This window comes from Hyperolius riggenbachi, chromosome 5 (assembly GCF_040937935.1).
Source record: "Hyperolius riggenbachi isolate aHypRig1 chromosome 5, aHypRig1.pri, whole genome shotgun sequence".
NCBI lineage: Eukaryota > Metazoa > Chordata > Amphibia > Anura > Hyperoliidae > Hyperolius > Hyperolius riggenbachi.
Genome location: NC_090650.1, coordinates 345,489,341 through 345,512,884, shown reverse-complemented (window position 1 = coordinate 345,512,884; position 23,544 = coordinate 345,489,341). Strand labels below are relative to the sequence as shown.

At 47.9% G+C, this 23,544-nt stretch overlaps 1 long non-coding RNA gene across 1 annotated transcript in view; it reads right to left on the bottom strand.

Moving 5' to 3' along the window:
- Window positions 1–23,224, bottom strand: part of LOC137517751 (uncharacterized) — a 33,269-nt gene extending 10,045 nt beyond the window's left edge. The window contains exons 1-2 of the long non-coding RNA XR_011020651.1: window positions 23,157–23,224; window positions 3,064–3,152 (exon numbers count right to left, since the gene is read on the bottom strand). This is a non-coding gene — a long non-coding RNA (uncharacterized lncRNA). The remainder of the gene's footprint in view (window positions 1–3,063; window positions 3,153–23,156) is intronic.
- Between the last annotated feature and the right edge of the window lie 320 nt (window positions 23,225–23,544).

The window sequence follows — 23,544 nt, the reverse complement described above, 5'->3', positions numbered from 1 at the left end:
CACATTGTGTTATAGCTAACAGACGTATACATCATATAACAGACAGTGTAGAATGAGAGGGTTTCTGTGATAACGTGAGGAGGACCCCTTTATCCCCAGCTATCCTATTTTTGTGGAGGACAACATCGAGAAAACTGTAATGGAATCAGGACATAGCACTTTAATAAGAACGTACATATGGGGAGGAGTATACAAATTAGTGAACGTTGCTGGGATGTCAAAAACGGGAGGCTGAACAACCGCCCACTATCATCTGACGAAGGCTGGTGGGCGGCGGATACTAGTGATGCAGAGAGCAGAGCGGTGACGTCACATCCGGGTCTCGAGCGGTGTGAGTTTGTGCTAGCAGGAAGAGATCCCCACAGTGCGGACATGCCGGCATATGGACGCTTATGAACGCAGAGTGGACAGAACAGGACGCAGAGCGCACAAAAGAGGACTATACATCAGACCCAAGCGAAGTGGGACAATGCGCAGTAGGTGGTGAGAGCCCTCAGTGGCAACCCATATAAAGCTGCATGTACTTGATGCGTCTGCTGTGTATCCACCACTAATTCTGCATGAACATATCCATGGGGCATAGACCTGCTGCTTATGGGACACTGCTGCACTAACATCCCGCATACAGCCCCCGCATGAATAACAAGGGACATACCTGGAGCCAATTGAGATAAAAATGCTGCTGGCAGGCATCTCACAAAAACTCCCGGGAGTATAATGACCAGTGTATGTGAATGGGTGACTGTATGTAGTGGAGATCGGTGAATGTGACACAGCCGGCTGTGGATAGCTTAGGCAGAACACCGCAGTACTGCTCTTTTTAATGGGTTCAGGGTATGTTGTTTATACAGTATTTGAATAAAGTTTATATGTCAAGCAGACAGTAGTGTATTGGAGTTGTTCGTGTGGATATAGCATCACTACTGGCTCCCCTATCAGGGTAGACATCAGTTCACAAGTTCAGGCGCAGGATATCATTGGATAGCACTGATCCTGTGTCCACCATCAGTGCTGAAATAGCACAATTATATACTGAAAAATGTAGGCTAATCTTAACGAAATGCCCAGAATGCGGAGGTGCCGCAGGGAAGGGGCAAGGTGCCAACAGGCGGGAGCAACATAAAGCAGAACACAGGGTGCCAGATAATAGAAAAAGAAAAGGGGGGGGGGAGGAAAAAGAGAAACACAAACAGGAGGCAAGTGTGGCTACCTGTCTACGATTGGTGAATCAGATTGGCAAAAATGCTGCAAATCCAACTGTATCAATGAGACCAGGGGGTAATCAGTAGCTCTCAATTTGAAAATCCACCAGGTCTCCTTCTGAAGGAGTAACCGGTCATAATTGCCCCCTCTAATAGTGGTATGTAATGTATGCGATCAAGGCCAACAAATGGTAGGCCTTGATAGTCGCCCCCATGCACTGACCTAAAATGCTGTTCCACTGCTGTGGTTTGAGGTGAATTCACGTCCCGTCTTACCGACGTAAAATGCCCCACTTTGGCAAAGGAGCAGATATACCAAGAAGGGGGTACTGCAATTAACATAATGTTGCAACCGCCAGCGATGTCCATTGGGAAGAACAACTTCTCTCCCAATGGACAGAAAAGGACAAACAGTACATCCACCACAACTGTAAGTGCCAGTAACAACGCAATGGGGGCGTGCGGATTCTAATCCCTTAAAATGACTTCTGACCACCAGATCACGGAGGGACGGCACACGCCTACAAGTGACCCTCGGCTCTGGGGTCACCAGTGTCTCAATTTTAGGATCATTGGTCAGAATATACCAATGACGTTGAAGAATACGTACAATCTCCCTGTGCTGCGCGGAATAGCGCAGACACAGGCGCACCTGGTCCTCACCGTCCCTCCGTGGTCTGATCCCCCTTATCAAGGGAGCATTACATTTTTTTTGCAAAACGTTGTTGTGCCAACTCATTAAACTTTCATGACATTTACTTTATCTCATGTAGGAGCCTCTTTTTTTTTTTTTACTGAGAGTCCTAAAGTCAGTACAAAATATAACTGGTCTCTCAAAATGCTCTGGGCGAAGAGTTGCGTTTTTCTAAACAGCTTAGGCTAAGCATCAAAGGGAGAGTGGGGTTACATACCAATATACAGCAATATATAGATATTAGAGGTTTTTGCTGGTGCTAAAACCAGAACAATTAACATAAAAGTGGGTATCCTGCTTCTGCTGTATGTCACTACAATGCCCCTTTAATTTGTGGCAGCTTCATATTCATCCCTCTACCCCTGCACAGGAGGGCTCAGACGCCCAAGCTGTGCACAATGACATGATGCTCGAGGCCAGGGGTCAGGAACCCATGTTAAAATGTAATTCTGTGAGAGCCTACATACAACATGTTTCAAACTGGGACAGTGGAAAAGCCTCCATACAACATGTTTCAAACTGGGACAGGGGGCATGCGCAGCTGAGGGCTTACGACCCTGTTGTCATTGCCATAATGATGCGTATACAGCTGATCCGCAGGGCAGCGGAAGTGTCAGTCACGTCTTCAGCTTTTCTTGGGTTTCAACAACATCAGCATTTTCCCAGACAGGAGAAATACCGACTAACAACTTGTACAATTAGCTAGCTGTCTTGGGGGTTGATTTACTTTGTAGGACGAGATTCATGCACTTTGGGCCAATAGACTGCCTGTCGAGTGACAGGCAGCCTATTGGGCCAATGAAACTGCGGGGATCTCGTCCTACAAAGTCACTGGACCTGACAGGATCCAGAGTGTGACAATTTGGGGTAGCGCGAGTAAGCTAGTAGTGCATGCTACAGCGGAGCGTGCACTACTATGAAAATTGTACTTGCGCTGTCACACTAAGCTGCGCTGCTTGAGCAGTGTATCTTAGAGAATCAACCCCTACTGATTTGTCTGTGAACCAGATGTAGCCATCAAAAGAGCCACAGCTGGCTCCCGAGCCATAGGTTCCCTACCCCTGCTCTAAGCACTATGGAAGTACATGTGAAGGGTGATTTCTGTGACAAGCCAATGACACACATGAGCTTCCAGGTGGACTGAGTACCGTAGTAATGGCATCGTACCACTGTGTTCACATCAGCTCCATGCTTCAGCAAGCAGAGGATTAAATCCTTGCGTCCTGTATCAACGGCTATATGTAGTGCAGTCATACCTGAAGGAACACAGAAAACATGGAGGTCAGAGCCACAGGGCACACACAGCTGCACAGTTCTTTCACATTAAATACTGTATATACAATATAAAGAATGCCGATTTCCAACCAACAAATGTTCATTCAGGTAATATTGGGCCCTGCAAATGCTCTGTATACAGTATAACAATTGAGTCAATACTCCCACACCACCTGTTATCTTGTGCAGTCATTTGAGTGTATCAGCTTAGGCTGAGCAGATCAGGAGCTTTCCAAAGTTCTGAACACGCAGAGAATCCTTAGATCTACGAGCTCCATACCCAAACACAGTGACTGTTTGTATGATCCCATTCCTGCTCTAATAATAATAGTAATAATCCAAACATTTTTATAGCTATTTTCTCCTGTCGGACTCAAAGCGCTCAAGAGCTGCAGTCACTGGGACACGCTCAAAAACCACCCTGCAGTGTTAGGGAGTAGTGTTGGGCGAACAGTGTTCGCCACTGTTCGGGTTCTGCAGAACATCACCCTGTTCGGGTGATGTTCGAGTTCGGCCGAACACCTGATGGTGTTCGGCCTTTTTAGTTCAGGTTCGTCCGAACTATTCAATGCCCGCCGAACAGGGCCGAACAGGGCCCCTGTTCGCCCGAACATGCCGCAATACGGCCCCCCTATGGGGTCGCAAGCATAAGGGGGGAGCATGCCCCGATCGCGGGGGGGGTCGGAAATTCCCCCCACCCCCTCCGCTAGCGCTCCCCCCTCTGCCCGCTTCCCCATAGAAAAAGTTTCAGGCAAGTTAAATAGTACCTGATGGCTGGCACTGGCAGTGGAGTGAGGAGGAGGAGGAGTCCGAGTAGCAGAGTGACGCGTTGAGGCCGGGCAGCGGGCGGTTCAGCGGTAGTACCCTTGTGGTACTTCCGCCCTTTCTCTGACCTCACGTCCTCTACGTGATGACGCATACGAGGGTACGCATGACGCGTACCCTCGTATGCAGAGGACGTGAGGTCAGAGAAAGGGCGGAAGTACCACAAGGGTACTACCGCTGAACCGCCCGCTGCCCGGCCTCAACGCGTCACTCTGCTACTCGGACTCCTCCTCCTCCTCACTCCACTGCCAGTGCCAGCCACCAGGTACTATTTAACTTGCCTGAAACTTTTTTTATGGGGAAGCGGGCAGAGGGGGGAGCGCTAGCGGAGGGGGTGGGGGGAATTTCCGACCCCCCCCCCCCCGCGATCGGGGCATGCTCCCCCCTTATGCCTGCGACCCCATAGGGCCCCCAAAATGGGCATGTTCGGGGGTCGCATTGACTTCCATTGAGTTCGGCGTTCGGGCCGAACATGCCGAACATCTGGCCCATGTTCGGCCTGTTCGGCCCGAACCCGAACATCCAGGTGTTCGCCCAACACTATTAGGGAGTCTTGCCTTGAACTCCTTACTGAATAGGTACTGACCTAGCCAGGATTCAAACCCTGGTCTACCATGTCAAAGGCAGAGCCCTTAATCAGTACACTATCTCTCTATCAACCAGACCTGGGACTTGCCTTGTATAGGTAGGCAGTAGCACCCTTACCCCAGAACAAATTACATATCAGTCTGATACAATGGCTTTACTGTGGGTTATTGAGACTGTGATTGCTGACACTTTTGTGCTTTGGGCATTTTTTATTGGTATTTTAGTGCTACTCCTGTATCAACCCCCTAACCTATGCACTTATTGATAAAAATCCTTTCTGATGCATAGCCCTAACTCACTCTCACTCTAAACTTAACCTTTTTCCAGAGGCGGGACAAGGTCCTCCAGCACCCAAGGCTGAGACAACAAAGGGCGCCCCTCCATCCCTGCCACCCCAGCCGTCACACACTGATTGCTATTAGACTAAGAGGTGCCACAGGGCCCACAACCTCCCCAACACCTTAAAGGGACACTTAAGTCAAACAAAAAAAAATGAGTTTTACTCACCTGGGGCTTCCAATAGCCCCCTGCAGCTGTCCGGTGCCCTCGCCGTCTCCCTCCGATCCTCCTGGCCCCGCCGGCAGCCACTTCCTGTTTCGGTGACAGGAGCTGACAGGCTGGGGACGCGAGTGATTATTCGTGTTCCTGGCCACAATAGCGCCATCTATGCTGCTATAGCATATATCATATACTGTACCATATAGCAGCATAGAGGGTGCTAATGTGTCTGGGAACGCGAAGAATCACTCGCGTCCCCAGCCTGTTAGCTCCTGTCACCGAAACAGGAAGTGGCTGCCGGCGGGGCCAGGAGGATCGGAGGGAGATGGCGAGGGCACCGGACAGCTGCAGGGGGCTATTGGAAGCCCTAGGTGAGTAAAACTCATTTTTTTTTGTTTAACTTAAGTGTCCCTTTAATATCTAGGTATATGGCTTGCAGTCACTTCCATGTATCCCCTTTTCTTATTTTTTTCTGCTTCAAACACAATTAGGAATGACAGCTGAATGAATTGTGCTCCCCCTCCTACACTGCGCCCTGAGGCTGGAGCCACTCCAGCCTATGCCTCGGCCCGGCCCTGCCTTTTCCTGATGTCTCTACCTAACCCGTCCCTTACTATGTACTATTTTCTTATGCCTAAATCCCCACAAATCCCCCTTTATTGTTAATTCCTTCCTGTTCAACCCTAACCCCTCACCCCTGCTTACCTGCTTATAGGTTTATATGTTGTTTGGAAGCACTGGGCGGATATATTTTACATTTTAACAAGGAACCTATCAGAAGGCATGCAGCCAGAGCTGCTAAACGAAATAATTCTTCAAATCATTTTGGTTGAAAAACACAATTCCCAATGCCAATGGGAAAACAGGGCGGTTTTCTCATGAAGCAAAGTGAAACATTTGCATCAGGCGCAGAGATTTCAGGGGCAGCATGTTTGTACTGTGTTTACACTAATAACGTGCAGTCAGAGTAGGAGAAGCGAGAGGAGAGCAAGGTGAAGAGGTCATCATTGGGGAAAAGCACAGAACTTGTGCTGTGTGAGGAGTCTTGGCTTATGGGTGGAAAACATATAAATCCAGCCTTAACCTTTGGACAGAACATTCTACTTGCAATCCATGGTCTGGGTGGATCCCAGGCTTCGCTTAACCTTCTTATTCCGATAGTGTCAATGAATTCTCTGTTTTTTTCCCTGTTATTAGATTTTTGCATACAATACTCCCTTTGAACAAGCATCCAGTCTACCCCATCCTTGGCAGCGAGCAGCATCACTTTCAGGCCACTTGCCCTTTAGTTTCAAACATGGTCTAAACATAAATATCAAGCATTTTGCAATTTAAGTTTAACAAAACACATACTTGATCTGTAAAATAAAATTCGATCTTCGAATGTGGATAGGAGTCTTTAAGGAATCTTACTTGAAATCTTCAACTCTGCATTTTTTTCAAGTCTCCAGGTTGCACCCCAGAATGGGTAGCCAGAGGGACAGTAGCATCCTCAGTATAGGTAGCCTGAAATAGCCTCTGGTATACATAGCTGGAGGGGCTTCCAGTATTAGATAACATCCTCAAATATAGGTAGCCAAATGTGACCCTTCCCCATGCAGAGTAGTGAGCAGTGGAGAGAAGTAACTCACCTCTCCAGACTCCACTGAGGATCTATCTTCCTTCACACTCACCATTTCTATAATTCCAGCACTGTCTCTCCATGTAACCTACTGTAATTTGCCAGCGGGTCAAGCAATGAGTAACGAAGCTGCACTCATGGTCATGGAGACAGGGATTAGTGATGGGCGAACATCCAGATGTTCGGGTTCGAGAACGTTCGGCCGAACGGTGTCCCGATGTTCGGTACGTTCGTGCCGAACACCGAACATAATGGAAGTCAATGGGGACCCGAACTTTCCTGCTTTGCAAAGCCTCCTTACATGTAACATAGACCAAATTTTCAGGGTATGTGGACAGGGGGGGGGGGGGGGGGTAAGTATAAGAGGAAACTATTTTTTTCCGAAAGGACCTTATAGTTTTTGAGAAAAACGATTTTTAAGTTTCAAAGGGAAATTGTCTTTTAAATGCGGAAAATGTCAGTTTTTTTTGGCACAGGTAACAACAATCTTGTATTATTTTCAAAGCAAAGCAATGAGTTTTGTCGCCATGCAGTGATTAATAAATAGAAATGGGATATTACGGAAAGTGGCAACGCTAAGCCATCACAGATGTTCATGGTCCTTGGTCGGGGTCGGACTCGGGGAGTGTTGCGTAGTCGTTTCCAATCCACGATTGATTAATTTTAATTTGTGTCAGCCGGTCTGCATTTGCTGTGGAGAGGCGGATACGCCGATCTGTAATGATGCCTCCGGCAGCACTGAAACAGCATTCGGACATAACGCTGGCTGCAGGACAAGCCAGCACCTCTATTGCGTACATTGCCAGTTCGTGCCAGATGTGTAGCTTAGAGACCCAATAATTGAAGGGTGCAGATGGATTGTTCAACACGGCTACGCCATCTGACATGTAGTCCTTGACCATCTTCTGCAGGCGATCGGTGTTGGAGGTGGAACTGGGCGATTGCTGTTCTGTGGGCTGCTGCATGGGTGTCATAAAATTTTGCCACTCCAAGGACACTGCAGATACCATTCCCTTGTGGGCACTACCTGCAGCTTGCGTTCTTTGTTCCCCTCCTCGTCCTGGGTTAGCGGAAGTCAGTCTGTCGGCGTGGAACTGGCTAGAGGAGGATGTCAATCTCCTCTCTAATGTCGGTACTGCGCCGTCATGTACTGGACCACTGCACTCTTCTGCTCGCAAAAGCGTGCTAGCATGTGCAGCGTCGAATTCCAGCGCGTGGGTACGTCACACACCAAGCGATGGTTCGGTAGATTGAACCGCTCCTGCATCTTGGTGAGTCCCTCCGAAGCGGTACTGGACTTTTGGAAATATTTGGCCACTCGTCGGACCTTCAGCAGAAGATCTGCCACGCCTGGGTATGTACTCAGGAACCGTTGAACAACTAGGTTCATAACGTGTGCCAGGCAAGGGATGTGTCTCAGCTTAGCCAACTTTAACCACTTGAGGACCTAGGGCTTTCTACCCCTTAAAGAGGAACTGTAACATGAAAAGATCCCCTGGGGGGTACTCACCTCGGGTGGGGGAAGCCTCCGGATCCTAATGAGGCTTCCCACGCCGTCCTCCATCCGTCAGGGGTCCCGCTGCAGCCCTCCGTGGAGTCCGGGCAGCGGTGACGTCAATATTTACCTTCCTGGCTCCTGCGCAGGCGCTCTGACGGCTGTCGGCTCCGAACTATACGGAAATACCCGATCGCCGTCGGGTCCGCTCTACTGCGCAGGCGCAAGTTTCCTGCGCCTGCGCAGTAGAGCGGACCCGAATGAGATCGGGTATTTCCGTGTAGTTCGGAATGGAAAGCCGCCACAGCGCCCCCGCTGGAGCCAGCAAAGGTAAATATTGAAATGACAGTCGGCACAGTCGCCGGCTGTTCGGAGGGCTGCGGCGAGACCCCCGTGGGACAGAGGACGGCGTGGGAAGCCTCATTAGGATCCGGAGGCTTCCCCCACCCGAGGTGAGTACCCCCCAGGGGATCTTTTGAATGTTACAGAGTCTCTTTAAGGACCGGCCACTTTTTTTCCATTCAGACCACTGCAGCTTTCACGGTTTATTGCTCGCTCATACAACCTACCACGTAAATGAATTTTGGCTCCTTTTCTTGTCACTAATAAAGCTTTCTTTTGGTGCTATTTGATTGCTCCTGCGATTTTTACTTTTTATTATATTCATCAAAAAAGACATGAATTTTGGCAAAAAAATGATTTTTTTAACTTTCTGTGCTGACATTTTTCAAATAAAGTAAAATTTCTGTATACATGCAGCGCGAAAAATGTGGACAAACATGTTTTTGATAAAAAAAACCCCATTCAGTGTATATTTATTGGTTTGGGTAAAAGTTATAGCGTTTACAAACTATGGTGCAAAAAGTGAATTTTCCCATTTTCAAGCATCTCTGACTTTTCTGACCCCCTGTCATGTTTCATGAGGGGCTAGAATTCCAGGATAGTATAAATACCCCCCAAATGACCCCATTTTGGAAAGAAGACATCCCAAAGTATTCACTGAGAGGCATAGTGAGTTCTTAGAAGATATTATTTTTTGTCACAAGTAAGCGGAAAATGACACTTTGTGAGAAAAAAAAAAAAAGTTTCCATTTCTTCTAACTTGCGACATAAAAAAATGAAATCTGCCACGGACTCACCATGCCCCTCTCTGAATACCTTGAAGGGTCTACTTTCCAAAATGGGGTCATTTGTGGGGTGTGTTTACTGTCCTGACATTTTGGGGGGGTGCTAAATTGTAAGCACCCCTGTAAAGCCTAAAGGTGCTCATTGGACTTTGGACCCCTTAGCGCAGTTAGGCTGCAAAAAAGTGCCACACATGTGGTATTGCCGTACTCAGGAGAAGTAGTATAATGTGTTTTGGGGTGTATTTTTACACATACCCATGCTGGGTGGGAGAAATATCTCTGTAAATGACAATTTGTTATTTTTTTTTACACACAATTGTCCATTTACAGAGATCTTTCTCCCACTCAGCATGGGTATGTGTAAAAATACACCACAAAACACATTATACTACTTCTCCTGAGTACGGCGATACCACATGTGTGGCACTTTTTTGCACCCTAACTGCGCTAAAGGGTCCAAAGTCCAATGAGTACCTTTAGGATTTCACAGGTCATTTTGAGAAATTTCGTTTCAAGACTACTCCTCACGGTTTAGGGCCCCTAAAATGCCAGGGCAGTATAGGAACCCCACAAATGACCCTATTTTAGAAAGAAGACACCCCAAGGTATTCCATTAGGAGTATGGTGAGTTCATAGAAGATTTTATTTTTTGTCAAAAGTTAGCGGAAAATGACACTTTGTGAAAAAACACAATTAAAATCAATTTCCGCTAACTTGTGACAAAAAATAAAATCTTCTATGAACTCGCCATACTACTAACGGAATACCTTGGGGTGTCTTCTTTCTAAAATGGGGTCATTTGTGGGGTTCCTATACTGCCCTGGCATTTTAGGGGCCCTAAACCGCGAGGAGTAGTCTTGAAACGAAATTTCTCAAAAATGACCTGTGAAATCCTAAAGGTACTCATTGGACTTTGGGCCCTTTAGCGCAGTTAGGGTGCAAAAAAGTGCCACACATGTGGTATCGCCATACTCAGGAGAAGTAGTACAATGTGTTTTGGGGTGTATTTTTTACACATACCCATGCTGGGTGGGAGAAATACCTCTGTAAATGGACAATTGTGTGTAAAAAAAATCAAAAGATTGTCATTTACAGAGGTATTTCTCCCACCCAGCATGGGTATGTGTAAAAATACACCCCAAAACACATTATACTACTTCTCCCGAGTACGGCGATACCACATGTGTGGCACTTTTTTGCACCCTAACTGCACTAAGGGGCCCAAAGTCCAATGAGTACCTTTAGGATTTCACAGGTCATTTTTGTTTCAAGACTACTCCTCGCGGTTTAGGGCCCCTAAAATGCCAGGGCAGTATAGGAACCCCACTAATGACCCCATTTTAGAAGGAAGACACCCCAAGGTATTCCGTTAGGAGTATGGTGAGTTCATAGAAGTTTTTATTTTTTTGTCACAAGTTAGCGGAAATTGATTTTAATAGTTTTTTTTCACAAAGTGTCATTTTCCGCTAACTTGTGACAAAAAATAAAATCTTCTATGAACTCACCATACTCCGTACGGAATACCTTTGGGTGTCTTCTTTCTAGAATGGGGTCATTTGTGGGGTTCCTATACTGCCCTGGCATTTTAGGGGCCCTAAACCGTGAGGAGTAGTCTTGAAACCAAATGTCGCAAAATGACCTGTGAAATCCTAAAGGTACTCATTGGACTTTGGGCCCCTTAGCGTACTTAGGGTGTAAAAAAGTGCCACACATGTGGTACCGCCGTACTCAGGAGAAGTAGTATAATGCGTTTTGGGGTGTATTTTTACACATACCCATGCTAAGTGGGAGAAATATCTCTGTAAATGACAATTGTTTGATTTTTTTTACACACAATTGTCCATTTACATAGAAATTTCTCCCACCCAGCATGGGTATGTGTAAAAATACACCCCAAAACACATTATACTACTTTTCCTGAGTACGGCGGTACCACATGTGTGACACTTTTTTGCAGCCTAGGTGCGCTAAGGGGCCCAACGTCCTATTCACAGGTCATTTTGAGGCATTTGTTTTCTAGACTACTCCTCGCGGTTTAGGGCCCCTAAAATGCCAGGGCAGTATAGGAACCCCACAAGTGACCCCATTTTAGAAAGAAGACACCCCAAGGTATTCTGTTAGGTGTATGACGAGTTCATAGAAGATTTTATTTTTTTGTCAAAAGTTAGCGGAAAGTGACACTTTGTGGAAAAAAACCAATAAAAATCAATTTCCGCTAACTTTTGACAAAAAATAAAATCTTCTATGAACTCGTCATACACCTAACAGAATACCTTGGGGTGTCTTTTTTTCTAAAATGGGGACACTTGTGGGGTTCCTATACCGCCCTGGCATTTTACGGGCCCAAAACCGTGAGTAGTCTGGAAACCAAATGTCTCAAAATGACTGTTCAGGGGTATAAGCATCTGCAAATTTTGATGACAGGTGGTCTATGAGGGGGCGAATTTTGTGGAACCGGTCATAAGCAGGGTGGCCTTTTAGATGACAGGTTGTATTGGGCCTGATCTGATGGATAGGAGTGCTAGGGGGGTGACAGGAGGTGATTGATGGGTGTCTCAGGGGGTGGTTAGAGGGGAAAATAGATGCAATCAATGCACTGGGGAGGTGATCGGAAGGGGGTCTGAGGGGGATCTGAGGGTTTGGCCGAGTGATCAGGAGCCCACACGGGGCAAATTAGGGCCTGATCTGATGGGTAGGTGTGCTAGGGGGTGACAGGAGGTGATTGATGGGTGTCTCAAGGTGGGATTAGAGGGGGGAATAGATGCAAGCAATGCACTGGCGAGGTGATCAGGGCTGGGGTCTGAGGGCATTCTGAGGGTGTGGGCGGGTGATTGAGTGCCCTAGGGGCAGATAGGGGGTCTAATCTGATAGGTAGCAGTGACAGGGGGTGATTGATGGGTAATTAGTGGGTGTTTAGGGTAGAGAACAGATGTAAACACTGCACTTGGGAGGTGATCGGACGTCGGATCTGTGAGCGATCTATTGGTGTGGGTGGGTGATCAGATTGCCCGCAAGGGGCAGGTTAGGGGCTGATTGATGGGTGGCAGTGACAGGGGGTGATTGATGGGTGGCAGTGACAGGGGGTGATTGATGGGTGGCAGTGACAGGGGGTGATTGATGGGTGATTGATAGGTGATTGACAGGTGATTGACAGGTAATCAGTGGGTTATTACAGGGGAGAACAGATGTAAATATTGCACTGGCGAATTGATAAGGGGGGGTCTGAGGGTAATCTGAGCGTGTAGGCGGGTGATTGGGTGCCCGCAAGGGGCAGATTAGGGTCTGATCTGATGGGTAACAGTGACAGGTGGTGATAGGGGGTGATTGATGGGTGATTGATGGGTAATTAGTGGGTGTTTAGAGGAGAGTAAACGCTGCGCTTGGGTGGTGATCTGATGTCGGATCTGCGGGCGATCTATTGGTGTGGGTGAGTAATCAGATTGCCCGCAAGGGGCAGGTTAGGGGCTGATTGTTGGGTGGCAGTGACAGGGGGTGACAGGGGGTGATTGATGGGTGATAGGTGATTGGCAGGTGATTGACAGGTGATCAGTGGGTTATTACAGGGAAGGAAAGATGTAAATAATGCCCTGGCGAATTGATAAGGGGGGGGTCTGAGGGTAATCTGAGCGTGTAGGCGGGTGATTGGGTGCCCGCAAGGGGCAGATTAGGGTCTGATCTGATAGGTAACAGTGATAGGGGGTGATTGATGGGTGATTGATGGGTAATTAGTGGGTGTTTAGAGAAGATAACAGATGTAAACAATACATTTGGGAGGTAATCTGACGGCGGGTTTGCGGGCGATCTAATGGTGTGGGTGGGTGATCAGATTGCCCGCAAGGGGCAGGTTAGGGGCTGATTGATGGGTGGCAGTGACAGGGGGTGATTGATGGGTGATAGGTGATTGACAGGTGATCAGTGGGTTATTACAGGGAAGAACAGATGTAATGAATGCACTGGTGAATTGATAAGGGGGGGTCTGAGGGCAATCTGAGCGTGTGGGCGGGTGATTGGGTGCCCGCAAGGGGCAGATTAGGGTCTGCTCTGATAGGTAAAAGTGACAGGTGGTGATAGGGGGTGATTGATGGGTGATTGATGGGTAATTAGTGTGTGTTTAGAGGAGAGAATAGATGTAAACAATGGATTTGGGAGGTGATCTGATGTCGGATCTGCGGGCGATCTATTGGTGTGGGGGGGTGATCAGATTGCCCGCAAGGGGCAGGTTAGGGGCTGATTGATGGGTGGCAGTGACAGGGGGTGATTGATGGGTGATTGATGGGTGATTGACGGGTGATTGACAGGTGATTGACAGGTGATTGACAGGTGATCAGGGGGGATAGATGCATACAGTGCATGGGGGGGGGGGGGGTCTGGGGGGGGGTCTGGGGAGAATCTGGGGGGTGGGGGGGGGTGATCAGGAGGGAGCAGGGGGCAGGGGGGGGTATAAAAAAAAAAAGCGTTGACAGATAGTGACAGGGAGTGATTGATGGGTGATTAGGGGGGTGATTGGGTGCAAACAGGAGTCTGGGGGGTGGGCAGGGGGGGGTCTGATGGGTGCTGTGGGCGATCTGGGGCGGGGGGGGGAGAAAATCAGTGTGCTTGGTGCAGACTAGGGTGGCTGCAGCCTGCCCTGGTGGTCCCTCGGACACTGGGACCACCAGGGCAGGAGGCAGCCTGTATAATACACTTTGTAAACATTACAAAGTGTATTATACACTTTGTATGCGGCGATCGTCGGGTTAACATCCCGCCGGCGCTTCCGTATGGCCGGCGGGATGTTGCGGCGAGTGAGCGGCGACAGGCGGAGGCGGAGGATCGCGTCACGGATGACGCGATCGCTCCGCCCATGCCCAAACAAGGACCGCCGCCATTTGTCAATACGGCAGTCCTTGCGGCGTCTGCTTCCCGGCCGCCATTTGTCTATACGGCGGTCGGGAAGTAGTTAAAGCGCGAATGAGATTGCTCCCATTGTCACACACAACCATGCCTGGTTTCAGGTCCAGCGGTGCCAGCCACAAATCGGTCTGTTCCTTGATTCCCTTCCAAATTTCTTCACCTGTGTGCTGCTTATCTCCAAGGCAGATCAGCTTCAGTAAGGCTTGCTGACGCATGGCAACAGCTGTGCTGCACTGCTTCCACGACGACCCTATTGCTGGGTTACCGATGCCGGATGAGGTACAGCTTTGAGAGGCGTTGGAGGAGAAGGAGTCAGAGTCGAGATTGGTGCCTCTGAGGGACGTCGGTCCAGCAGTTTGCGGCGTGGGCAACACCCGCGCCGTAGCCGGTGAGGAGGAGTCACTGCCAGGCTCCACAAGGTTCACCCAGTGCGCCGTCAGGGAGATGTATCGACCCTGTCCAAAGGCACTCGTCCAGGTGTCTGTGGTGAGGTGAACCTTGCAGGCAACGGCATTTTTCAAGCTTCTGGTTATTTTGCTAACCACGTGCTCATGTAACGCTGGCACTGCAGACCGCACAAAATAGTATCGGCTGGGAACCACGTAACGTGGGATGGCAAGCGCCATCATGCGCTTGAAGCTGTTTGTCTCCACCACGCGATATGGCAGCATTTCGCAGGCCACAAACTTGGCTATGCTGGCTGTTAGTGCCACGGCCCGTGGGTCATTTTCTGGCAAATTTCTCTTGTGCTCAAACATCTCCGGGACAGACAACTGAACCGTAGGATCGCACACTGAAGGACAGTTGATTGTTGTTGTCGTGGTGGTTGAAGACTGGGAAACGTCAAGAGGACTGTTGCGGAAACTGACATCGTCGTCTACTACGGATGTTTGTGCACCACGTAATGGCTGGGCTGCTGCTGAGGAGGGTCTGGTGACAACGGAGGCAGTGTTGCTGGGGGCTGGAAGCGAGCCGCTACCCTGGCCTTGCGTGTTTGACCACAGAGTGCTATGTTTGGCTACAATGTGGCGGCGCATGCTGGTGGTGGAGAGGTTGTTGACATTTTTCCCCCTGCTCAGTCGGGTCCTGCACACCTTGCAAATCACCATGGTAACATCCACCTTGCAGTCTTCAAAGAAAGCCCAGACTTTTGAGTTCCTGCTTTGCTGGCGAGTTTGCTTCGTGCCTCTTTGGCGTCTCACTTCTACGGCTACGCCTGTTGTGTCCGAAATACCCCGCCTACTTTGTGGCACACGGCGAACTCTTGCAGCAGTGGGTTCTGCAGCAGACTCATCTGTACTGCTGCTATCCCGACGGCGAGGTTCTACTCGATAATCCGGCTCTGTGTCCACATCGTCCAAAACCTCCTCTTCCATCTCCTCATCTGTGACTGTGTCTGTGTGCAGTGGACTAGAGCTCCCCAGAACACCCTCTGCGCACCTCACTCCCATGTCTTCAAGATGTTCTTGGTGGACCTCCTGCAATTCCAATTCCTGCGCACATTGCTCAGGGATTTGGGTGTCTTCGTCCTCGCCTTGCATTTCAATAAGTGGTGCAGTTTCCTCGCACAATGGTTGTGAATCCGGGCACAACATTTCTGGCTGTTCCATTGTTTGTGGGGGTAGGAGTGGGAATAGCTCCTCCGAAGAGCCCATTGTGTCCGGAAATAATTGTTTGGACTGGTTATTTGACCATTGTGTGCATGGTGTAGCTGCTGGTTGTGTCACCTTTGTGCCCACTGGCTCCTTGTAACTGGCAGAGGACCTCGTGCGTGACAAGGATGTGCTGGTGCTGCTGCTGCTTAACCCGCTGCTGGACGCTTGAGAGGTCAACCAATTCATTATCCGCTCCTGCTCTTGTAGATTAGTGAGGGTTGTTTGTCTGGCACACATGGGTGGTATTGAGTGGGTTTTCTTAGGTGCTCCACTGCGGCCTCTACGTGAACCGTCAGGGGAAACACCTCTTCCCTTGCCCCTCCCTCTTTCACTGGATTTCTTCATTATGGTTGTACTGATCCCAGCAGTACACGCACACTGACTGGCAGTACAGTGGCAATAAGACAATGCTATATAGTATGTTATACACTGGTGACGGACGGAAGTACTACTGATCCCAGCAGTACACCCTGACTGTGGCAGTACAGTGGCAATAAGACAATGCTATATAGTATGCTATATACTGGTGACGGACGGAAGTACTACTGATCCCAGCAGTACACGCTGACTATGGCAATACAGTGGCAATAAGACAATGCTATATAGTATGCTATATACTGGTGACGGACGGAAGTACTACTGATCCCAGCAGTACACGCTGACTGTGGCAGTACAGTGGCAATAAGACAATGCTATATAGTATGCTATATACTGGTGACGGACGGAAGTACTACTGATCCCAGCAGTACACGCTGACTGTGGCAGTACAGTGGCAATAAGACAATGCTATATAGTATATATAGGTGACGGACGGAAGTACTACTGATCCCAGCAGTACACGCTGACTGTGGCAGTACAGTGGCAATAAGACAATGCTATATAGTATATATAGGTGACGGACGGAAGTACTACTGATCCCAGCAGTACACGCTGACTGTGGCAGTACAGTGGCAATAAGACAATGCTATATAGTATGCTATATACTGGTGACGGACGGAAGTACTACTGATCCCAGCAGTACACGCTGACTGTGGCAGTACAGTGGCAATAAGACAATGCTATATAGTATGTTATACACTGGTGACGGACGGAAGTACTACTGATCCCAGCAGTACACGCTGACTGGCAGTACAGTGGCAATAGACAATGCTATATACTGGTGGCGGAAGTACTACTGATCCCAGCAGTACACGCTGACTGGCAGTACAGTGGCAATAGACAATGCTATATACTGGTGGCGGAAGTACTACTGATCCCAGAAGTACACGCTGACTGGCAGTACAGTGGCAAATAGACAATGCTATATACTGGTGGCGGAAGTACTACTGATCCCAGCAGTACAAGCACGCTGACTGGCACTACAATAGTATGACTAGGAGGCTGGGGGGGCCCTGGCTAGCCTAGCTGGTGAGAGAGTCTAACCTGCCTGCCTACCCAAAGCTAAACCCAACTTCAAGTGGTGGAGAAATGACACGGTTCGGGTATTTATTTACCCGAACCACGTGACCCGCTCGGCCAATCGCAGTGCGAGCCGCGTGTTCGAGCCCGAACCACGTGACCCGCTCGGCCAATCACAGCGCGAGCCAAACGTTCGGGGAACGTTCGGCCATGCGCTGTCAGGCCGAACATAAGTTCGTTCCACATGGCCGAACGCATGGTCGAACACCACGAGGTGTCCGGCGGAGCCCGAACCGAACTCGAACAGCCCAAAATCCGGGCGAACCCGAACAGTGGCGAACACTGTTCGCCCATCACTAACAGGGATGTCCTGGAGAAGGTGGATAGTAGTTGGAGTCTGGAGAGGGGTGTTAATTCTCTCCTCCGCTCTGCTCGGTACACTGCATCTCCAGGGGCCCCCCACAGGTCTCTACGAGGCCCACCATGGACCTCCTTATCAGTGACCACTGACACCAGGCTCTCCTTGGCTATGAGTCCAATAACAGCCACTATTACTGCTATGGTCAATTGGTGAAACTCTGCTTTTGAATTTTAAAGTGGCAGTCCACATTTTCTTTTACAATTGCTTGGAAGGGAGGGCCCCGTGTTATCCGTTTTTTTCAGTTGTTAGGCTGGGCACACACTTGAGTGTGAGGTGGGCCCCATGTTTTAATTGTTAGGCCCGGGCGCACATTTGGACATGCAAACTGGCAGCCATTTTTCTTTTTGCGTCTCATTGCCATAGCATTTTATTCCACTATCATTTTTTTCTTTTGAAAATGGGTTTTCATGCCATTTTATAAATTGTGTAAAAGTACAGTAGAATTAGGATTGCTCATGGCATTTGAAAAAAGGATGCATAAAGCCAGCTTTTCCTGCAAAAACAAAAACGCGAACTAACACAGAACAATTTTGGAGACTTGTGCGCACTGTATAAATACATTACAAGTGAGGCAGCACACGCAAACAAGAAAATGTGTACTGTAACTTCAAATTCCAAAACTTTCATCAATTGAAGCAGGAAAAAAAATATTTCAGGCCCGTTCATTCTTATCATAATTCATGTGCGTTTTTGCGATTTTGAATTTGATGCGCATGTACATTATTTCAACGGCATCACATTTGTCCTTCTCTGTGTTTTAAAATCATGTTGCAGGTCTGCTTTTTTGCACTTTATAAGCAATTCACGTTTAAAGCAGTGGGAATGCAGAAAAATCAAATTTTTTGTGAAAGTTCAAATGCAATTTTGCGCCTTCACTCCCCCCTGCCTCATCTGGCAACAGTGGTCCCCCAAACATACACAATCTGGCAGCTATTCCCCAAAATACACTTTTGATTCACTAACCGTCACTAAGCCGGTTAGTGTGCCTTATCATTTAGTGAGCACAAACTACAGCGCTAACCTTATCTGAGGTTAGTGTGCCTTATCTGAGGTTAGTGTGCCTTATCTGAGCTTAGTGTGCCTTATCTGAGGTTAGTGTGCCTTATCTGAGGTTAGTGTGCCTTATCTGAGGTTAGTGTGCCTTATCTGAGGTTAGTGTGCCTTATCTGAACTTTGTGCCCCTTAAGTAGCTTTGTGCACACTAAAAGATGCACAAAGCTACGGCGCGCACTGCACCGAGCACAGCGCGCACAGCGTAATGCGTCGATCTTTGTGCGCAGTGCGATGATAACGTCGCACCCGCTATACTGTATATGATGCGACCATAAGGTCGCATAGGATGCAACGATAACGGTGCACTGATGTACAGTTTAGGTCACATCCTATGCGACCTTAAGGTTGCATCATGTACAGTGTAGCGGGTGCGATGTTATCGTGCAGTGCACGGTGTAGTTTTGTGCATCTTTTAGTGTGCACAAAGCTACTTAAGGGGCACTAAGTTCAGATAAGGCACACTAACCTCAGATAAGGCACACTAACTCAGATAAGGCACACTAACTCAGATAGGGCACACTAACTCAGATAGGGCACACTGAACTCAGATAAGGCACACTAACTCAGATGAGGCACACTAACCTCAGATAAGGCACACTAACCTCAGATAAGGCACACTAACTCAGATAAGGCACACTAACCTCAGATAAGGCACACTAACCGGCTAAGTGCCGGTTAGTGAATCAAGCCCTTAGTCTGTTAACAGCGGTTCCACAAAAATGAAGATAATCTGACAGCAGTTCCCCCAAAATAGGTAACCCCAGCATAGGTAGCCAGGTCTATAGGTGTCCCCAGTATAAATAGCCATGAGTATAGTAGTCCCCAGTATATGTAGCCAGAGGTATAGTTGCCTAGTATATGTAGCCAGGGGTATATGTGCCCAGTATATGTAGTCAGGGGTATAGTTGTCCCCAGTATATGTAGCCAGAGGTATAGGTGTCCAGTATATGTAGCCAGGGGTATAGGTGCCCAGTATATGTAGTCAGGGGTATAGTAGTCCCCCGTATATGTAGCCAGGGTTATATGTGCCCAGTATATGTAGCCATGTGTATATGTGCCCAGTATACGTAGCCAGGGATATATGTGCCCAGCATACGTAGCCAAGGGTATATGTGCCCAGTATATGTAGGCAGGGGTATATGTGCCCAGTACATGTAGGCAGGGGTATATGTGCCCAGTATATGTAGTCAGGGGTATAGTAGTCCCCAGTATATGTAGCCAGAGGTATAGGTGTCCAGTATATGTAGCCAGGGGTATAGGTGCCCAGTATATGTAGTCAGGGGTATAGTAGTCCCCAGTATATGTAGCCAGGGTTATATGTGCCCAGTATATGTAGCCAGGGGTATAGGTGCCCAGTATATGTAGCCAGAGGTATATGTGCCCAGTATATGTAGCCAAGGGTATATGTGCCCAGTAGTATATGTAGTCAGGGGTATATGTCCCAGTATATGTAGCTAAGGGTATATGTGCCCAATATATGTAGGCAGGGGAATATGTGCCCAGTATATGTAGGCAGGGGAATATGTGCCCAGTATATGTAGGCAGGGGTATATATGCCCAGTATATGAAGCCAAGGGTATATGTGCCCAGTATATGTAGCCAGGTGTATATGTGCCCAGTAAATGTAGTCAGAGGTATATGTACCCAGTATATGTAGTCAGGGGTATATGTCCCCAGTATATGTAGGCAGGGGTATATGTGCAGTGTATATGTAGTCAGGAGTATATGTCCCGAGTATATGTAGGCAGGGGTATATGTGCCCAGTATATGTAGGCAGGGGTATATGTCCCCAGTATATGTAGGCAGGGGTATATGTGCCCAGTATATGTAGTCAGGGGTATATGTCCCAGTATATGTAGTCAGGGGTATATGTCCCCAGTATATGTAGCCAGGGGTATATGTCCCCAGTATATGTAGTCAGGGGTATATGTCCTCAGTAAATGTGCCCAGTATATGTAGGCAGGGGTATATGTCCCCAGTATATGTAGTCAGGGGTATATGTCCCCAGAATAGGTAGTCATGTGTCCCCCCTAGCAGGAGTAGTGGGCAGCGTGGAGAAGGGGGGACATCTCCCCCCCTTCCCTCACCTTGGGGCTCTCCATCCCTCGTTCTCCTCATCCAGAACTAAAATGTGCGGGCGGCTGGCAGCGGGCGGGACTTATCTCTTCCTCGTTCCAGCGCGAGAGGGAGCACTCCACTGCTGCTAGTCTGTTCTTGTCTAGACCAGAGCAGCGGCACATAGATCTTACCCGGCGCTTGGATCGAGGAAGAGGTAAGTCCTGCCCGCCGCCACAAATTTTAGTTCTGGAGGGGAGGGCGAGGGATGGAGAGCCCCAAAGTGAGGAAAGGAGACATCCCCCCTTCTCCACGTTGCCAGAGCAGGGACAAGGTCCTCCAGCACCCAAGGCTGAGACACCAAAGTGCGCCCCTCCATCCCTCCCACCTCAGCTGTCACACACTGATTACTATTAGACTAAGAGAGCCACAGGGCCCACAACCTCCCCAACACCTTAATATCTAGTTATCTGGCTTGCAGTCACTGCTATGTATCCCCTTTTCTTAATTCTTTCTGCTTCATACACAATTAGGAATGACAGCTGAATTAATTGTGCGCCCCCTCCTACACTGCGCCCTGAGGCTGGAGCCTCTCCAGCCTATGCCTCGGCCCGGCCCTGCACGTTGCCCACTACTCTCCTTTCACTGCGCTGCTCCCCTCCACACATGCCAGGGTGGACGGCGTGCACCCTCTGAAAAAAGCAGGTGGACGTCGTCCACCCGCGTCCACGCCCCACTCGACCCCTGGCGTATACACTCCTGTGAGCACTGTTGAGCACATTGATGATGTATGATTAATAAACCACACTTTAAAGGGAACCCGAGGTGAGAATAATATGGAGGCTGCCATATTTATTTTCTTTTAAAGAGACACTGAAGCGAGAAAAAAATATGATACAGTGAATTGGTTGTGTACTATGAATAATTACTAGAAGATTAGCAGCAAAGAAAATATTCTCATACTTTTTTTTTCAGGTACCGTATATAGTGTTTTTTCTAACATTGCATCATTCTATAATATGTGCAGATTACACAACACTCAGCATTCAAAATGAGTCTTTCAGAGCAGTCTGTGAAGTAATGACCTCTCCTCTAGCAGAGGAAAAGTAAATAGTCCAGGAACAGTTGAGATAATAAAAGTCAGATAACAGCCCTCTCCAGGACTAACTTAGTCGGAGAGCTTAATGGCTTGTTTGCATAGAGATAACAACTGGAGTTTCTCAACTCTTCCTGTACTGGAAAAAATTAGACTGATGTATCTGTTCTTAATGTTTTATTTCTTAGCTGTGCTACACATACAAATCATAATATCATCATTTTTTTTTTCGCTTCAGTGTCTCTTTAAGCAATACCAGTTGCCTGGCTGCCTTGCTGGTCCTCTGCCTCTAATACTTTCAGCCATAGACCCTGAACAAGCATGCAGCAGGTCAGGGGTTTCTGACAATATTGTCAGAACTGACAAGATTAGCTGCATGCTTGTTTCTGGTGTAATTCAGTTCACTACTGCAGCCAAATCACTACTGCAGCCAAATCAGCAGGACTGCCAGGCAACCAGTATTGTTTAAAAGGAAATACATATGGAAGCCTCCATATCACTTTAAGAACGTATGGTGAACACGCTTGTTTTAGTTCATGGACATTTAGAGATTGCCCTGCAAAATTAAGTTTAGGAATTTTTCCTGGTCATCCCTATCCTGCACCAGTATTAGACCTGCTCTGAACCCTAGCGCCTCCCTCCCTCCCCCAGCCCTGTCCGCACTCCATGCCTGCCTACAGAGAGCTATATTATAGGGAGAGTGAGCGGCTGAATTTGGAGCTTAGTTGAATTAACACACAAAATTGTTAAAATAACTGATCCTTACAAAAATGTTTATTATCATTTTTATCAGGCATGCAACCTTTCCATCTGTGAACGTTAAGTGTTTGTCAATTTAAAACAGGTCGAGGTAAAAATTTACCATAATGCCTTTTTGATTCCTGTGACCCCTCCAGCTTATAACTGAAACACTATAACAGTCCTGAATACATTAACAGTCACCACTTTCAACTTTTATTAAAAACTCAGATGAGCTAATTTTCATAAGAATGAAGTATGTGGGTAACAATGAGTCACACCGAATTAAAATTAATGAAGAGGAACTTTTAGCTGTGGTGCGGAGAGTGGATTGTGGAGGGCGGCCGGGGAGATCAAGACACTGAATATGAAGAAAGTTCTAAAGGGCCCAGAAATAATGACATGATCACAACTTTTCCGTATTGCTTTTGTTTACTTCATTCCTTATTACAATAATAAATTGGCAAAAGCCACGGGTGTTGCATAGACGCCATGACTTTACAATTAAAACAGTCCACTTACAACGGCTTGTGTGTATAATGGCCAGGCACCGACATGTAGCATTTCCAAATAGTGTTTCTCAGTCAAACCTAATGAATATGAGATGAGATGAAAGTCAGAAAACAGCTATATGGGAAAATAAAATAAAATGTTATTTGTTTTCTGCAATTAAAGAGAAAATGTAGAGTGTGCGATTCCGGTAAAAGATATATGAACAGGGGCGGACTGACAACTCATGGGGCCCCCTGGCAATAGGAGATTATGGGGCCCCGTACCAGTGTCGCCCACATTTTTAATGTTATTTTTTTACAGAGTAAGATCTAATAATTTACTGTAAACAGATATTTCACACTGATAAAAAAAACCTCCTGCGCCGCGCGTAGCGCAGTGCGCCGAAAAATGGGTGTGG